Here is a 20,585-nt window from a genome sequence, read left to right as displayed (position 1 = left end):
ACCGGTCATCTACATTAGGTATTTCTCCTAGTGCTATCCCTCCCCGAGCCCCCCACCCCCTGACAGGCCCCGGTGTGTGATGTTGCCCTCTCTGTGTTCCTGTGTGCTCATTGTTCAACTCCCACTTATGAGTGACAACATGCAGGTTTTGGTTTTCTGTTCCTGTGACAGTTTGCTGAGAATGATGACTTCCAGCTTCATCCATGTACCTCATCCATGAGTTCATCCTTTTTTATGGCTGCATAGTATTCCATGGTGTATATGTGACACATTTTCTTTATCCAGTCTATCACTGATGGACATTTGGGTTGTTTCCAAGTTTTTGCTATTGTGAACAGTGCTACAACAAACATACATGTGCATGTGTTTTTATAGTAGAATGATTTTTAATCCTTTGGGTATACACCCAGTAATAGGATTGCTGGGTCAAATGGTATTTCTAGTTCTAGATCCTTGAGCAATCACTACACTGTCTTCCACAATGGTTGAACTAGTTTACAGTCCCACCAACAGTGTAAAAGTGTTTCTATTTCTCCACATCCTCTCCAGCATCTGCTGTTTCCTGACTTTTTAATGATCGCCATTTTAATTGGTGTGAAATGGTATCTCACTGTGGTTTTGGTTTGCATTTCTCTAATGACCGGTGATGATGAGCCTTTTTTTCATATGTTTGTTGGCCGTATAAATGTCTTCTTTTGAGAAGTGTCTGTTCATATCTTTTGCCCACTTTTTGATGGTTTTTTTTCTTGTAAATTTATTTAAGTCCTTTATAGATTATGGATATTAGCCTTTTGTTAGATGGAAAGATTGCAAAAATTTTCTCCTATTCTGTAGGTTGCCTGTTCACTCTGATGATAGTTTCTTTCCATCAGTGATAGACTGGATAAAGAAAATGTGGCACATATACACTGTGGAATACTATGCAGCCATAAAAAAGGATGAGTTCATGTCCTTTGCAGGGACATGGATGAAGCTGGAAAACCATCATTCTCAGCAAACATAAGAACAGAAAACCAAACACCACATGTTATCACTCGTAAGTGGGAGTTGAACAAAGAGAACACATGGACACAGGGAGGGAATATCACACACTGGGGCCTGTCAGGGTGTGGGTGGCTAGGGGAGGGATAGCATTAGGAGAAATACCTAATGTAGATGATGGGTTGATGGGTGCAGCAAACCACCATGGCATGTGTATACCTATGTAACAAAACCTGTACATTCTGCACGTCTACCCCAGAACTTAAAGTATAATAATAATAAAGAAGAAATAATGGACAGTTTTTCTTTGACAAATTGTTTTTGAGGTCACCGGCAATAAGTGAAGGCCTTTAATTTTGCCCATCTGGAATTTGTTTCACAAATATTACTGAAAATGCCATTTCAAAATAGCAATAAAGGGCTAAGATATCAGGGACTCTGTAGTATTTTATAATATAAAACAAAACAAAACAAAAATTTGAAAACAGCTGTAACAGAGCTTAAGATCCAGTCTGAATTTAGGTGCAGGATTGAACCATTTCAAACAAAATATCAGATTCTCTTTTATTTTGCAGAATGGGGCTTGGTAATATTGCCCAACTTCGAAGGTGAGGAGAGTCTCTTCCTAAACATGCAGAGAGAGGGTCACCAAAAATCATTTGGGGTACTGGAAATGACATTGGATTTGTAGTCAGAAAGAAGGCCTAGATTACCTCCTCAAATGATTACCATCTCTTTGACCTTCCGGGGGCCAATAGTCTCTGAGTTTCATATTTGAGCCTCAGATTTGTATAATTGCATTAATAGTCTCTATCTCATAGAGCTAACGTAATGATTAGATGGAATGTTCGATGGAAAAAGAAAGACTTCTAAGCACAAATATTGCTTTAAACATTAAGCTTTGATTGCTCCAAAACTTACATGTAATTGCTTACATTGCATTTTGCAATGGATAGAAATGACCAATGGGATTATCCCATAGGAAAATAACACAATGCTCTCTCAAAATTTTCTATCAAATTAAGATTCTTGGAAGCAAAATAATCTTAGGCCCCATGCCTACACCATATAACTAAATTTAGTCTGATTTTCATCTAACCCTGGCATAAAAATGAGAGAAAGCAGACTCAATTAACTCTCCAGCCACCTCCTTTATCCCACACCGTGATAATGGATTAAATATCTCTGTGCCTTAGTCTCTTCAGGCTACTATAACAAAATGGCTTAGACTAAGTAATTTATATGCAAAAATGTTTATTACTCACAGATCTAGAGGCTGGGAAGTCCAAGATAAGGATGCCAGGAGATTCAGTGTCTGGTGAGGGCTTGTTACTCACAGATGGAGACTCCGTGTAGCTTTCTCACATAGTGGAAGAGGCAAGCAAGCTCCCTCAGGCCTCCTTTATAAAGGCACTAATTCCATTCAAGAGGCAGAGCCCTTATGACCTAGTCACCACACAAAGGCCCCACCTTTTAATACCATCACTTTAGGGTTAGAGTTCAACGAATAAATTTTGAGGAGAAACATTCAAATCATAGTATTCTGCCCTGGCCTCCCAAAATTTATGTCTTTCTCATATGCAAACTATATGAATTCCATCCCAATAGCATCAAAAGTATTCACTTGTTCTAGCATCTACTCAAAATTTAAAGTCCAAAGTCTCATCTAAATCAGGTGTGGGTAAGACTCAAGGTACAACCCATTCTGAGAGCAAATTCTGCTGCAGCTGTGGGCCTGTGAAATCAAACAAGTTATGTGCTTTCCACAACACATTGCACAAACATTCAGACCTCAGCACTGGCCTAACTTAACTCAAAAAACAGACATGTTTTCCCTCCAACTTGAGTTGTTGCAAGATACTACCTGCTCTCCTTTAGAAACTAGTAATCAGGGTATACAAGGAAACGAAGTGCAGGAAGTGAAAAACCTTAAGTCTCTGCCGTGTCCCAGACCACAGTCAGTGAGGATACATGCATATGTATGTGCATATTCACCTTCATGTATGCACACAGGCAAGTATATTCATCAGTCTGCATGTGGGTGTTTCTGCACAAGCATATGTATGCATGTGACTATTTGCATGGGAATGTGTATGTGGGCATATGTGCATTTTAGTTTGTGTATTCATGTGTTGGTATATGTGGGTGTGGATATAAGGATAAATGTACATGTATATCTGCAGATATTTGTTAGTTGGTTGAATATGCACAGATTTCTGAATATGTCATCAGGGTGGAAGTGGGAAGAAGGAGAAAATGGATATAGAATGAAATTCTCTCTCATTGAACCTACAGTGGGAATTTAAGGAAACAGCATGCTATTAACCAAATCAGGAGCTGGTCTACAGTCACCTCACTGAGGAATGTGGGAAGAACACATTTGAAATTAATTTAAACATCAGCAAAAATAGTTATTTGGACTCTGGATTTCATGTTGAATTTTCTCCAGCTACATGGGGCTTCCTTGTAACTGTAAGGAAGTTGAGTGGTAGGTCACTTTATTGGGAAGCTGCTTTATGGGGAAGGGTGGTATCCAGAATAAGCAAAATAAGAGTAAAAGATAAAGGCATGGGGAACCCAAAAGTCTACCCAATAACTCTAGTAGCTTATTCTGCCTTTCAATTGTGGAGGAAGTGGAGCCCAGACCAAGGCAGCATTGGAAATATTGGGTTAATCCCTTCCTTCTAGCTCTCAGAACAACCTCTGAATGAGATCCCAACATACTGGGAGGCAGGAAAAAGAAAGAAAGCCCAATTTCAATACAGGAATATTAATAATAGTAGCAAACACTTATATGGTACTTACTATGAGCAAGCACCATTCAAAGAGTTTTAAAAGTCATTATTGCTTATTGTTGTTGTTTATGGATTGCCAATTGTATATGAGGCACTTCACTATGTGCATTAAAGATATGATTCCATTCACATTTATTTTCATAACAACTGATTGCAGTCTATATTACTCAGTCAGTTTTACTAAGGCAGAAACTCAGGCTCAACGACATTAAGCTATGTGCTCAAAGTCACAGCGGTGGAGCCATGATTTGAATGCAGGCCTATTACAAATTGTCTTTATTTTCAGAGTTTGTTTTCTAAACTACAATCATGGTACCTAGGTTTGATTTGACAATGCAAAAGCAATATGTGACAGCTAATTCTTCTCTTTATCCTAGCAAGGGAAAACATTACAAAGCAACTTACAAAATTCAGCATGTTTCTACCACATTCAGTTTCCATATGCATATCAGATGGAAGTCAGCTGAAACTTTCCCCTAGATATCTGAACTGCAGAACAGTGTACAACTGGCCCTCCATATCTATGCGTTCTCCATCTTCAGTTTCAACCAACTGAGGTTTTAAAATGTTTGGAAAAAACATAATAAAATAATATATAAACAAATTCAATACATTTAACCACTATTTGCATATCACTTCCACTGCATTAGGTATTATAAGTAATCTAGAGATAATTTAAAGTATACAGGAGAATGTGTGTAGATGATATGCAAATAGTACACCATTTTATATAAGAGACTTTTGCATTCATGAATTTTGGCATCTGCAGGGGTTCTGGAACAAATCCTGCGAGGATATTGAGGGACGACTCTACTTCAGGACAGTTCCAACCAAATTAGAATTTCAAGTATCCGAGATGAGCATGGCTCACTTCACCTATTAGCTCTTCCTGTTTGCATGAATTGGGACAACTGTACTGTAATACTTGGATGTAGACGAAACCTAGAGATGCTAGGAATCTTCAAACATGAGAGAAGTATGTTTCTTATGCCCTTATGTGAGTATGTTTCCATTAAGAGCTGTATTTTGTGACATGTGGTGAGGCAATAATTGCCATCTACTATGTGTTTCCTTAGCACCATGGTCTAAACAACATACTATAGTAAGGGATGGCTTATTCATAAAGGTTACCAGTTGATATTAGTTCTAAATACTGCCTTGTTTATACTATTCCTACTAACCCAAGTATGTGGATATGGGGAGAGGGGACGTGCTTTTTAATTAAATAGTCAAAAACACAAAACACTGAGCTCTATGAGAAAGATAAAAGAAAAAAGAAGAATGGCTGCTATTCTAGCATCTAGTATGTTACTAAGTAAAATATATGATTTCTTCTCTTATTTGCATAACTTAAATAACTTAGGTAATTTGGTATCTGGAAACATTGCTGCTCCCTCTCTTCATTCTTTGGCCAGTTGAATTAACTAATTGATATGGTTAGGGTTTGTGTCCCTACCCAGATCTCATCTTGAATTGTAATCCTCCTAATCCCCATAATCCCCATGTGTCAAGTGAAAACAATTGAATCATGGAGGCAGTTTCTCCCATGATGTTCTCATGATAGCGAGTTCTCTGGAGATCTAACCGTTTTATAAGGGGTTCTTCCCACTTTGCTTGGCATTTCCCCTTCCTGCTGCCTTGTGAAGAAGGGATCTGCTTCTCCTTCACCTTCTGCCATGATTCTAAGTTTCCTGAGTCTTCCCCAGTCATACTGAACTGTGAGTCAATTAAACCTTTTTCCATTTACCCTGGATAAGACCGCAGAATCCATCTTAACACACTATGTCAGAAAATCATGCCAAATAGATGATTATCACTCTGTGAGCCCTAGTTGCCAATTCTGTCATAGATTGTTGATCTGAGGAGAGAAGGAGAAAGAAGTTTCACAGATACAATATTTGGCATTCCTGAAATAGGACTTGCAATTTGCCCAACATACAACTAAGAGGTGAAATTCTAGTAGGTCTGAGGAAATGGTGGCACCTTTTGGTGCCATTCCAGACCAAGACATAGACTTCATCCAGGCTTGGATGATAAATGGTCTATTGCAGATAAAGATATGTATTTCAAACAAAGCATTTTTTTATTTACTGAAATTATTAAATTTATAACCTCTGATTTGAAAATAGGAATCTTATCCATTGCACTTTTATCATATGGGCATTATTGTCAAGGCTATCTTTATATTACATTGATGCATCGAGCTTTTGGCCAGATACCATTAAATGTTTGACTTCTGAAACTCACTTGCATTTCTGATTTAATGATCACCACATATTTGCATATTTATTTGCTCTCCTTTCCTTATAGGGGGAGAATGTACTGATCATGCTAATGTGGCCATTCTGCTTTACAAAAGCTCTATTTCTCTCTTTCATTGTATGCTAATCTATTGCAAGTCTGATAATTTTCATTCCCTTAAAACTTAGTTTTTCACAATCTGACAAATAATTTTTCTGATTTTTTTTTCTGACAATGACAATCCAGAGTCTCAATAACCTTTGCCCAGAATCAACTTTCTTGAGTAATCATCTGTTTCTTTTATTATAATCTTGGTGTAAGCAGTATAGCTGGGTGGTTAAGAACAAATAATTTGGATCAGACAAACTGGATTTTTGCAACTTCTGGTTGTGTGACCTTTGGTGAATCTCAAAACCTCTTTAAGCCTCAGTTTTGGCATTTGTGTAAGAGTAGTATTGGTAGGTATTTGTGATACTGTAAGCTTGTTGTGAAGATTATATGAAATGATGAAAAGATATGGTCAGGGGTCCTGTTCATTAGCACTTGGTATCTATTAGTTGTTATTATTCCTTGTTTAAAATTCTACTGACATTAAATTGCTACATGAAGAGCATGGTGACATGTGAATAGTATCGTGTTCCTAATGATTTTATGCTCATGAGACCTAAACTTACTTTTGTGACTTAAAATTGCTACACCATCAACAGTTGAAGCTTCTTGATGGTGAGAAATCTATTTTATGTAGAATTACTTAAAAGGACATTTTAACTATAGCAGCAATTTCAACTGACTTCCTGTCATTTCCAAGTCACTCAGTGTCAGCCTACCTCCTCTTCAGGGAACGAATTCCTCCCAAGACTTCTCATGTCAGGTTGGCCTTGCATGATCAGAAAAAAATCACAGGTTGGCTGTCAATCATCCAAAAGCACATTTTCGGCACCTAAAAGGGCATAATGTTATGCTAACTACTGTGCAAATTACGTTACACAGACATAGCCATAGTAATCTAGCAACTTCTACTCTCCAGGCAGAAGGAGAAAGGATCTTTGTGCTTAATAAAAAGTTACCACTTTATAAGAAGTGGTAACCTTTTATTAAGTGGTGCTGTGGTGAAAGGAGCATTCTTTTGTGCTAAGAGACCAGGCTTCCCCAGATTTGTCCTTCAGCAATGCATTTTACATTTCTGAATATGTTTCTTCATTGAAAAGCAGAATTATAAAATCTGCTTACCCTCAGCATTCTTAATCCTTTAAAAAGTTTGTAATGTGCCACGGATATATATATAAACTTTTCTGCAAAAAAAAGATGAGAAGAAAGATCAAAAGGAATAACAGCGAGTAAAAAAATAGTGATCAGAGCAGAGAGGACGTGAGCAATACTAGCTAATTATGACTATCAGTTTTTGAATTTCCACTCTGGGCCAGATCAAAAACATAATCTCAAGCAAGTTAGTTGGGGATATGGTGGAATTTACTCTATGTTGGCTAGAGGTAACAATGTAGTGAATTGATAGCAGAGAAACCACACTTCTGGGTGATTATTTTGAAGCTCCTGAGTGGAGATATAAAGCTGAATAATGTTGCAGGGGGATTATTGGAGCTTTTTCTTGGTGTTAGGGACTTTAGGGAAGGGGCTAAGAGGTCTCTAAAAGAAGTGGTTTTGGAGGACTCCTGGTATTCATTTCTCATTAGCTCTGAGGTTCTGGAGATAGGACCAACTAATCCTTCCCCCAACTTGCTGGAGCTTTTTTGAGAGGAGCAATAAGATAAAAAGTCCCACAGTGGTTTCCCATTGCTCTAAGGATACTGTATTAGTCTGTTCTCAAGCCGCTAATAATGACATACCAGAGACTGGGTAATTAATAAAGAATTGAGGTTTAATTGACTCACAGTTCCACATGGCTGGGGAGGTGTCACAACCATGGCAGAAAGTGAAGGAAGAGCAAAGTCACATCTTTCATGGTGGTAGGCAAGAGAGCATGTGCAGGGGCACTCCCCTTTATAAAACTATCAGATCTCATGAGACTTATTCACTATCACCAGAAGAGCATGAGAAAGACCCATCCCCGTGATTCAATTACCTCCCACAGAGCCCCTCCCACGACACGTGGGAATTATGGGAGCTGCAGTTCAAGATGAGAATTGGGTAGGGACACAGTCAAGCCATATCAGATACAAAGTATTTCCCTTATTTTACAACTAAAAACCCTGTCTCCAAAAATTCCCATTGCTCTCCATGCTCCAACCTCATCGGCAAATATTTGCAGTGTTTCTAAAGCACAGTGTTTCCAGGCTCCCTCCTGACACAATGGACTTTTGCAAATGATGCTCCTTCTGTCTGAGAACCTCTTTCCTTATTTTTGCTTAATTGTCCCACACTCAACCTGTATCTTTCAGTTTAAATGTCAATTTTGCAGGAAAGCATCCTCTGGGTCTTCAAACTAAATATTATCACAGTTATAAATTCTCAAGAACACCTGGTCAGTTCTTTTCCTAGATAGCCAAAATGTTTGAAATCATGGAGTTTCTGCATGATTGTTTGGCCTGGCTATCCCATTAGGCTGCAAGCCCCATGACAGCAGAGGCAGTTTAACTTCATACCTAATAAACTGTCTGCAGCTGCTCAGTAATGATTGCTGAGTATGTGAATGAATGAGTAAACAAGCAAAAAAACATACACTTTAAAATTACTATATTAGTAACACATATTCATTGCAGAAAGTTTTAAAATTATAAAAGTATGAATAGGATAAAAAATATTAGATCTATCACATAGGAAAAATCATTTATATTTTTATTATTTTATTTATTTGTGTATTAATAAATATTATTTAAGATATTATAATTTATTCTAGTAATATATATGCTTATATATCTGTAGTATATGTGTATGTATATGTGAATATGTATCCATGTGTAATTTTGGATGGTAAGGCATATATTTTTCGTAAGTTTTTTATTACAACTTAGAAATATATCATAAAACATTTTTCAAGTCATTAGATGTTCTTTACCAAAATCATTTCTAATTGCTAAATAGCATTGCATTTGTTTGTTTCTGTCTCAAGTACCCCAGTTTATTTAACTAAGCTTATTGTTGGCATTTGGACGATTTTAAATATTTTATTATAAACATGCTAGAATAAACAACTGTTTTGCTAAATTTTGCATGCCTTTTTCTTAGGATATATTTCTAAATGTGGCATTACTGAGTCTAATATTTTGATTCATACTGCCAAATTGTCTTTAAAAGGAATGTAATTCTAAAGCTCTCTTGCACTAGTGAGATGTAATACTCATCTCAACAATATTATTCCTATACTCCTTTTAAACACCTCAAAGTTGATAGAGAAAATTTGTAGTTTTTTAAAATTTGTATCTTTTTATTACAAATAGAGTTGAATTTATACATAAACACAGATAGATATGTTCATATATTTATTCATGTATACGCATATTCACCAATTTCAAAACAACTTTTTTGTTTATATCATGTATAGATCTGTTGCTGTCTTCACTCAAGATGTTTGTCTTACTTCTTAGTGATTTATAAATGTCTTCATGTATGTTTCAAAGATACTTATATTACATTTGCAGCATGTTATATTTTCTGAATTTGTTGATGCCTTTTAATTTTGACTCATCGTTTTGCCGTAAAGTGACACATTTTAATATAGTGAAAGTTACATCTTCTTTCATTGTTCTCTTCAGGTATTTTATATTCTGTGTGTTTGCGTTTTACATCTTATATAAAGATTTCATATTTCTGTTGCTATAAGTTATGAGGTAACATTTTCCATTTTTTTCTCCAAATAAATTTTCAGTTGTTCCATCAAATATCACTTATATAAAAATTTATTTTTTCATATGCCACTCATAACACATAGCAATTCTTATATATATTTGACTTTGGCATTGGATTTTGTATGCAGTTTTAACCATCTACTAAGCTAATAGAAAACTACTTTATTAATTTTATAATACATTGTAATGTATGGTAAGTTCCTTATTGTTCCTTTTTCTTTATTAAAGCTTTTTGCTTTTGCTATTTTGATACATTTATTTTTATAGATAAAAAGAACTCATCAAATATCATTGGATTGTCATTGCACATTAAAATTAGAGATTAATTTATGTCTTTATTCAAATCTTTTTATATACTGTAAAAAAGCTGTTTATTTTCCTTAACTCCAATATAATATTTGTGAAGTTCATTCTTAAGCATTATATTTCCATTATTGCAATTACAGATGAGATTTATTTCTTGTCATTACATTTTTCTGACTTGTTATTACAATGATAGGAAAATTATTGGGTTTTACGAATTTAGTATGTAATTAATTACTTAAGTCTACTAAATTTTATTTTCTTGCAAATGATTAGGAATTTGCATCCTACTTTTGTATGATTATTTCTGATGTTATTTTATCTTCTTATTGCTTACTTGAAAACTTTTAGATCGATATTGACTAATGAATAAGCAAATATGTCTTAATTTTCAAATTTAAGGGGAATACCTCTTTAGCTTCTTTATTTAGTTGATTTTGGGGCCCCAGAATAATCATTCTATTCCTGAATTACTAAGGATATTTAAAATAAAATAAGGATATTTAAATAAAATATTTAAGGAAATGTTAAATTTTATCAAAATTATCTTCTAAGCTATCATGTTTCTAAGACTATCATGTAGTCCTTTATAAATAATTTTTTTGGATAAAAGCAGTATTATTTTGAACTAATGTTAACTTTTCTAATACAGTTAAAACCGTCTATAAGTAATTCCATCAGCCAAATTCAGAGACTATTACCAAACCACTATTGGCTGTTTACTTTACCTGTAAGTCAACACACACTTAGGTTGAAATTTTCATATCTGAAATGCCATATACAGTCTTACAACAAGACTAAAAAAAAATATAGTAACGTTCAGAGAATGAAAGTAGATCTTCCTAGTTAGGGGAATAGGGTCAATGGAATTGACCAGATAGAGAGCACAAAGCAATTGTAAGTTTCAGTTAGGGCACACATATTAGTGATGGTCATAAATATTCACAAGTTTTAAAAGTAGGAGGCAGACCGAATTTAGCAATGAAGATTTAGACAAATAGCTTCTGGGAAATGTCTATGAGCTGCAGAGCCTGACTTACAAAGCTGGGGGTTTAAGGACTCGTGCAGTCCCTACAGCAAGGTAAAACAAGTAGTGCTCCTTAACGGAAAATGAGTGACTCAGAAAACTGATGTAGGACCAAAATATAAACCAGCTCAGAACCCTAACCCCAAAAAAGGATGCCGGGTGAAGGAGTGAACATGTGGTTACTGAAGCCCTCAGAATCAGGTCACATTAGCACCTCTGGGGTCAAGTTGTGAGCCGGGCAGTAGGGAAGAACTTAGAGATAAGCTCTAGGTCACTGCAGTTCATCTAAAAGAACAAATAATATTAAGGCCTCTCAGACTGGCAAGATATGGAGCCTCTTACTACATCTTGTCATCAGCCTATTTTCTCCTTGGAAATAAATCTGAACTTACATAGCCCAGTGGACCCAGTCGGAGGAACCCGTAAGAGCTGGAGAATTGAGGCAGAAAGCTGACAGAAATCATTTAATGAGTTCTTGCTTTTCAAATTCACACTCAAACTGAAGGAGACATTAACATGTCTGTATTGAGCATTCTGGAACTGGTGCAGGCACAGGCTTCAGAAAACCTTTATCCTATTCATTGGCATGACACAGTGTGAAGAGGTAAATCCTACTTGTAATGCTTGGTGATGCTTTCATCTAATCTGTCATTAAAACTTAACTATTTCTATATATTTTGGTCACTTGTCCTTAAAGTATTAAAATGCTAAAAATGTGTGTATCTGAGCAATTAAAATGTAAATCATGAAGAATAAGCCGTTCTTTAAGAAAAATCCATTATGACAATTTGAGAAATACAGGGCAATATTGAAAATGCAAACAGAAATACGGGTGTACCTTATTTCAAATACAACAACTATCCACAATTATAATTTAAATTTGTTTCCCCCAATGTCCTAAAATCACAGTTATCTTACTATATCTAATATATGATACAATTTAAGAGTCGTTATATATTCATGATTATTTGAAAACACACAGGTAAGTGAGCCAATAATTAAAAGCAATGTAGAGGCACTTTCTTGAAGAACTTGAAACAATATTAGAGTGAAGGACCCCCCCTTGGCCCCATCCCATACACATCTCACTTCTTCCCTCTCCCATCCCATACCAACAGAGAGAAATCCACCAAATGATTTTTACTGGGATCCATTAACAGACTTTTTAACAGGTGAGAGCAATTTCTCACTTTCTTTTCCCTTCCTCTCCCCTAATGCCCTTATCTCCAAATATGGCCTGAGAAATTGTTGGGATTGAAATCTAAGAAGGAGCTTCTTAAAAGAAAAAAAAAAAACCTTTGTCATCTTATTTGATTTTAACCTCAATCCTGAATTTTTCACTCTCCTAGAGCAACTCAACTCAGTAATCAGTACCTAGTTTTAAATCAGAAGTATAGTTTAAGCCATTGATTTTATCCAATATTCTTTGAATAATTGGTTGGTACAAGAATTTCACCACCTGTTTATAGATAGTGGCCAGAAGTTAGAGCTGCCTGCTGATTGCTTTTTTCTATGTTATTGTGATTTTAAACTATATTTAATGTTCTATTTGAATGGGAGATTTTGCCACCTGGGGGAGTATTCCAAAAAATAGCATTGGCTGCTGTGTATATGAATGTCAGAGTCAGATTCATACTGCAAAGGGGTTGCAGAATTCGTGAGTGGCAAATGGCTCAGAGAATTCTGTGAAAGCATCTTCCCTGGGAAGTCTAATCCTCTGTCAATGATACTTAAAAAGTAACTTCCATTCCTCCTCTGAGGAAATCGTAAACTTCTCTCCTACGTTGTGGACTGCAGCAGAGATATTAGAGAAATTTCTGAGAAAATATGCCTCCTTCATTTGTCTCATAAATGGACAAAAACATAGATTCCACCAGTCACACACAATAATGACATCATACTAAAGAGAGTCTTGCATCATGTTTTTTCATTAAATATGGAGTTCTCATTCATGTCTCTTAATATTTTAAAAGCTCAAATTATATATTATTTTAAAACCACAATGATTATATGAATATAATTAATTTCATGATCATTGAAGCTTTAGCTACTAAATATTATGAATAGTGCTTCAAAAACACCCTTTGTTTTTTTTTTTTGAGACAAGAGTCTTGCTCTGTCGCCCAGGCTGAAGTGCAGTGGTGTGATCTCGGCTCACGACTGCCCCGGGTCCAAGCAATTCTCTTGTCTCAGACTCCTGAGTAGCTGGGACTACAGGCACATGCTGCCACGCCTAGCTAACTTTTGTATTTTCAGTAGAAATGGGGTTTCACCATATTGGTTAGGCTTGTCTCGAACTCCCGACCTCAGATGATAACACCCACTTCAGCCTCCTAAAGTGCTGGGATTACAAAGACATTCTTATAAGTGTACTTTTGTTCACATCTCTTACTATCTCCTTAGTGAATATTCCACAATATTAATTATTTAAAGAGAATGTATGAATATTTTAAATTTATTAGTATATTTTAATCATGTGCTTTCAGAAATAATTTATCAATTTTCGTTCTCATTAGTTGCATCATAGAGTCTCATTCTTACTGCAGTCTGTGCAACACCATGGTCATTGTTTTTCAAACTTTGCCTGTTTGATGGACAGAAAAGCTAATTTTTGTTTAATTCGAATTTCATTAATTACTTATAAGAAATGTCTTTATATGTTTCTCAGCTCTTTGTCACTATTGTATGAGTCATGATCTTTGTCCGTGTATCTGCTTGGTTTCTCTCCTTGACTTGTGTTTTTTACATAGTTCTAGTGTAAACCTTTGACATAGATTTTGATTGTTATTCATCACAGAAATGCAGAATGCTTTTGAAACTGTTAATACAGTTGCACCTTTTTTTGAGTTTGAAATGATGGTCCTTGCTTGATTTAAATAGTTTTTTCTTTGAATGCCTATGACCAAAGTATCTCCCTGTTAAGCCAGCTTGTAGGCCCAGAAAAATGAAAGTTGCCTCGGGACAAAACAGGAAAACAGGATTCATCACCATTCTAAACCATCAACCTTGTAAAGCCATCTGGGATGATTATGTTATGAGAGGGCACAGAGAGTAAGCAGGTCTTCATCCAGCAGAATGATGCCTCCTGGGGCCAGAAAATTCCTCTCATTCTTCATTTTTCCTTATTTGTTTTGCTTCCTATACTTTAAACATTATAATGTAAAATATTTTCAACAGACCAAATATATGAGTAAGGATATCATGAACACTTATGTTATGAATATTCTGCTTAAGAAATAATGATCATCACAACGATGAAGGCCCTAGGTACCTCACGCTGATCACATTCTTCTTAATGCCCTCCCAAACTAGAAAAAGTTACTGCCCTCAGAGTTTCTTATCCCTAAGAATTTCTATATATTTAATTATACAGTTATATCATCCTAAACAATATGCGGAATGGTTTTAAAATTGTCAAATATGCACATTTCAACTTTCATTAAGCAGGGAACATATATTTTCACCCATAATTATGTTTTGAAATTCACTCATGTTGATACCTATTTTAGTCTTTTATAGTATTACATTGTATAATGTTGATGGACATTTAGCTTGTGGTATATTCTTATTTTCTTTTCTGTTGTTCTTTTTTTTTTTTTTTTTTTGCTATTATAAACATAGCTGATAGGAATTTTTATATACAGTTGACCTGTGAACAATATGAGTTTGATCTGGTTTACTTATACATGGATTCTTTTCAATAAAGATGAAACTGAGTGTGTCTGCCTTTTCTTCTACCTCCTCCACCTTGCCTGCCTCTGTCATCCCGTAGACAGCAAGACCAACCCCTCTTCTTCTTCCTCCTCAGCTTACTCAATGTGAAGAAAATGAAAATGAAGACCTTTATGATGATTCACTTCCACTTAGTAAACAGTAAACATATTTTCTCTTTCTGATGATTTTCTCTTTTTTTTTATTTTATTTTTTATTTTTTTTATTTTTTATTATTGTTATACTTTAAGTTCTAGGGTACATGTGCATAACGTGCAGGTTTGTTACATATGTATACTTGTGCCATGTTGCTGTGCTGCACCCATCAACTCGTCAGCACCCATCAACTCGTCATTTACATCAGGTATAACTCCCAATGCAATCCCTCCCCCCTTCCCCCTCCCCATGATAGGCCCCGGTGTGTGATGTTCCCCTTCCCGAGTCCAAGTGATCTCATTGTTCAGTTCCCACCTATGAGTGAGAACATGCGGTGTTTGATTTTCTGTTCTTGTGATAGTTTGCTAAGAATGATGGTTTCCAGCTGCATCCATGTCCCTACAAAGGACACAAACTCATCCTTTTTTATGGCTGCATAGTATTCCATGGTGTATATGTGCCACATTTTCTTAATCCAGTCTGTCACTGATGGACATTTGGGTTGATTCCAAGTCTTTGCTATTGTGAATAGTGCTGCAATAAACATACGTGTGCATGTGTCTTGATAGCAGCATGATTTATAATCCTTTGGGTATATACCCAGTAATGGGATGGCTGGGTCATATGGTGCCTCTAGTTCTAGATCCTTGAGGAATCGCCATACTGTTTTCCACAATGGTTGAACTAGTTTACAATCCCACCAACAGTGTAAAAGTGTTCCTATTTCTCCACATCCTCTCCAGCACCTGTTGTTTCCTGACTTTTGAATGATCGCCATTCTAACTGGTGTGAGATGGTATCTCATTGTGGTTTTGATTTGCATTTCTCTGATGGCCAGTGATGATGAGCATTTTTTCATGTGTCTGTTGGCTGTATGAAGGTCTTCTTCTGAGAAATGTCTGTTCATATCCTTTGCCCACTTTTTGATGGGGTGATGATTTTCTTAATAACATTTTCCTTTGTCTAGCTTACTTTATTGTAAGAATACAGTATATAATATGAAATAAGTGTTAACTGTTTTTGCTATCGGTAAGGCTTCTGGTCAACAGTAGGCTATGAGTAGTTAAGTTTCTGAGGAGTCAAAAGTTATATAAGCATTTTTAACCAAATGGGAAGTGGCACCCCTGATCTTCATGCTGTTCAAGGATCAGCTGTATATTCTTGAGAACCTGTGAGAGAGTTTGTCTAGATCAGAATATGCCCATTTTTTAGTTGACTGGAATTTGCTTTTCAGAGTGGTTCTACACATTCAAATTTCCATTTTTCATGATAATTTACTATTATCACACCTTTTTTTGTTTTGTTTTTGTTTTGTTTTGGTTGTGATAATTGGTGGCTTATTATGGTTTTAATTAGTATTTCCATGATTACTATTAAGTTGATCTTTTTGTATGTATATTGATCTTCATATTTCCTCTTCTTCAAATTGCTTACTAACATATCTTGCTTAATATTTACTGCAGTGTTTATTTTTTCTTATTGATTTGCAGGATTTTCTATTATAATTGGTATATTAATCTTTGTCACTTATATGCATGGCTACTGTCATCTCCCAGACCATGGCTAATCTGTTTCTTATTATGAAATATTTCATTTGCACAAAGAACATATATGATGAGTATATAAGGCTTGAAATACAATAAAACAAAAATCCTTATGCCAAACACTTACATTATTACCTGGTGATGAAATATCACAACACCTCTGAAGGTCTCTGGATGTTCTTTTGTCTTTCCTGACTATGATAACCCCTCTTTTGAATTTTTAAAAACTCAGCTTTACTCAGATGTAATTATGTGCAATAAGTGCATACATTTTAAGTATATGGTTTGATATCTTTTGACAAGTATATATGCCCATAATCAAGACAGAGAACACAGCTTGTTACCTCCAAAAAGTTCCCATGCGTTCTTTTGCAAGTAGTCTCTTTCCTAATCCCCAGCCTCAAACAACCAGTATCAGCTGTCAATATAGGTTAGTCTTGAGTGTTCTGGAATGTTATATAAATATAATCATACATTATCCAAACGTACTTGGTGTCTCTGGCTTGTTTTGTGCAATATAGTGCTTTGAGATTTATCCATGTTGTTGTGTACATAGGTAGTTCTTTTTGGGTTCTGAATAGTATTCCACTGTATGCAACAGTTTGCATACCCACTCTTCTGTTGCTGGACAATTGAATTGTTTCTTATTAATTTGGGTCCTAAAATATTTATACATAAATATAGGCATATGCTTTATATGGGCATATCATTTTATTTCTCTTGGGTAAGTACCCGGGGAGAAATTGTTGGGTTATATGGTAAGTCCTATGTTTAACTTTAAAACATTCCCAATGTGTTAGTACTCATGTACATTCCCACCAGAAACGTAGGGATGTTTCAGATAATCCACATTCATTAGGTAGGCTTAGTTCAAAGTTTTAATTTTAGCTACTATTATTTAAATAGATATTTATTGAGGACTAATGATGTTCGATATCTTTTTATATACTTATTGGTCATTCATATATCTTCTTGGAAATGTGTCTATTGACATATTTTGTCAATTTTTTCAAAGTAGATTGATTTCTTTTTCTTTTCCCTTTTTTTTTTTCTATTTTTTTTTTTTTTTTTTTTTTGAGACGGAGTCTCACTCTGTCACCCAGGCTGGAGTGCAGTGGCACGATCTCAGCTGACTACAACCTCCGCCACCAGAGTTCGAGCGATTCTCCTGCCTCAGCCTCCCGAGTAGCTGGGATTGCAGGTGCCTGCCACTGCACCCGGCTAATTTTTGTATTTTTAGTAGAGACGGGGTTTCACCATCTTGGCCAGGCTGGTCTTGAACACCTGACCTCGTGGTCCACTCACCTCAGCCTCCCAATGTGCTGGGATTACAGGCGTGAGCCACCGCACCCAGTCTGTTTTCTTTTTATGATTGAGTTAAAAATGTCCTTCATATAGTTGGGAGACAAGACCTCTCTCATATACATAAAGGGGCAATACTTTTCCCAGTTAGTGGCTTGCTTTTTTATTTTAATGGTGTCATTAAAAAAAAAAAATCCATTTACAGTTCACAATGCAATGAGTTTTGACAGATACAAACACTAGTTAAACTGCCACCACAATATATACAAAATACTTCCATCCCTGCCTTCACTCCTGGCTGGTCACAGACAACTGATGATCTGCCTTCTGTCAAAATAGGTCAGTTTGCATTTTCTAGGTTTTTCAATTTATAAATTGAAACATAAAGTTTTTATTTTTGACTTCTTTTACTCAGCATAATGATTCATTCATGGAGATCCATCTATGCGGTTGCATGTTTTAGTAGTATCCTAATTTTATTGCAAAATAGTATTACATTGTGTAGATACACTACATTGTGTTTTTCCATTCTCTTAGTGATGGGAATTTGGATTACATCTGGTTTTTGCTTACTGTGAATAAAACCTCTATGGACATTCATGTACAATGCTTTGTGCAGGCATCTATTTTCATTCCTCTTGGGTAAATATCTGGTAATGAAATGTCTGGTTCATACGGTAGGTTATGTTTAACTTAATCAGGAACTGCCTAATGATTTCCTCATAGTTGTATCATTTTATGCCCCTACCAGCAATGTATGAGAATTTCAGTTGCTTTATATCTCATCAGCATTTGGCATCATCAGCTTTTTTAATTTTAGCATGGTAATGTGTATGCAGTGACATCGTATTATGATTTTAATTTGCTTTCCCCTGATGACTAATGCTGCTAAGCAGCTTTTCATATGCTTATTTGCCATCCTTAAAACTTCTTTGGTGATGTGTCAATTCAAGATTTTACCCATTTTGCATTGTTTGTGTTCTCATTTAGGATTTGTAAAAATTTTTTGTTCCAGTTTTTTTTTTTTTTTAATCAGATGTGTGTTGTGCCAATATTTTCTTCCACTCTGTGGCTTACCTTCTTATTGTCCCAGTGGTGGTATTCAAAGGAAAAATGATTTTAATGTAATGAAGTCCAACTTATTAACATTTTCTTTTATGGTTTATATTGTTGCTGTTGTATCTAAACTATAAATATTTCCATATTTATTTCTAAGAGTTTTATAGTTTTAGCTTTTGTATTTAGTCCCATGTTCCATTTTGAGTTCACTTTTGTATGCAATGTGAATTGTCAAAGTTTATCTTTTTTTAATATGGATATCAATTTTTTTTTTTTTTTTTTTTGAGACAGAGTTTCCCTCTTTTGCCCAGGCAGGAGTGAACTGGCAGGATCCTGGCTCACTGCAACCTCTGTCCCCCGGTTTCAAGCCATTCTCCTGTCTCAGACTCCCAAGTATCTAGGATTATAGGCAACCACCACCATACCCAGCTAATTTTTGTATTTTTAGTAGAGAAGGGGTTTCACCATGTTGGCCAGGCTCGTCTCGAAACCCTGACCTCAGGTGATCCACCCACTTCGGCCTCCCAAAGTGCTAGGATCACAGGCGTGAGCCACCGCACCCGGCCAGGATATCAATTGTTAGAGTACCATCTGTAAAGAATCAAATAAAAAAAAGTTTATTTATTCTGTTGTCTAGGTAAAATTTATAAAAACAATTGATATGTGGGTATCTATTTCTGGACTCCCAGCTTGTTATAACTATATACATATATATCTACACACACATATACACACACACTACGGTACTTTCTTGACTACTTTATAATACATTTTGAAATCAGATAGTCTTTCAACTTATTTCTTTTTCAAACTTGTTGTAGTCGTTATATAGCCTTTTCATGTCATATACATCTTAGAATCAGCTTATCCATTTCTACAAAAATGATAGTAATAATAACAATAGCAAAAAGAAGAACGAGGAGGAGGAAAAAGGGGAGGAAGATGTAGAGGAGTAGTATGTCTGCTGCGCTTGAGACTGGGCTTGTGTCGAATCTATAGATCAGTTTGAGAGAACAGATACCTTAATAATATTAATGTTCAATAGATGAACATTGTACATCTCTTCATTTATTTGTGTTTAATTTATTTTATTAATGCTTGGTAATTTGCAGTGTCCAAATCTTGTACCTATTTTGTTAAATTTATATTTAAGTGTTTTCTGTTTTGTTGACCTCGTTGTGAATGGTGTTACTGCATTAAATTTACAATTGTTATTGCTAGTATATAAAAAGACAATTGATTTTTGTATATTGTTTTGCATACATAAGTGTATCTAGTAGTTCTAAAAACTTCTAAAAACCTTTTAGGTAGATGTTTTAGAATTTTCTATATTCATGATTTATCAACTACAAATAAGATAGTTTATTTCCAAATCGTATGCCTTTCATTTATTTGCTTGACTTACTGCACTGGTCAAGTCCTCCTTTTACATTATTAAACAAAAGTGGTGAAATTTGGTTGTTTGTAAATAGTTTTATCAGGTTGAGAAAGTTTCCTTTCCATTTCTTTTACTATTTTGTTAATAGTTTCTATCATTAATAGGTGTTGAAATTTATCAAATGTTTTCTCTGCATCCAATGATATAATCGTGTTTCCTCTCCTTTACTCATAACTACGGTACCACACATTCCTGACAATGATAATCACTCTTAATTTTTTCAGA

General features: G+C 35.4%; 1 protein-coding gene and 1 long non-coding RNA gene across 2 annotated transcripts in view; one reads left to right on the top strand and one right to left on the bottom strand.

Moving 5' to 3' along the window:
- Window positions 1-20,585, top strand: part of LOC112628891 (cytosolic carboxypeptidase 4-like) — a 464,052-nt gene that overhangs the window by 403,587 nt on the left and 39,880 nt on the right. The window lies entirely within an intron of this gene.
- The window catches only part of LOC112628892, a 47,068-nt gene that overhangs the window by 25,814 nt on the left and 669 nt on the right, over window positions 1-20,585 (bottom strand). The gene's annotated exons all lie outside the window — the stretch shown is intronic.

The sequence above is a fragment of the Theropithecus gelada genome, chromosome 7b (genome assembly GCF_003255815.1).
Source record: "Theropithecus gelada isolate Dixy chromosome 7b, Tgel_1.0, whole genome shotgun sequence".
Lineage (NCBI taxonomy): Eukaryota > Metazoa > Chordata > Mammalia > Primates > Cercopithecidae > Theropithecus > Theropithecus gelada.
This window is presented reverse-complemented; position numbering and strand designations above follow the sequence as displayed.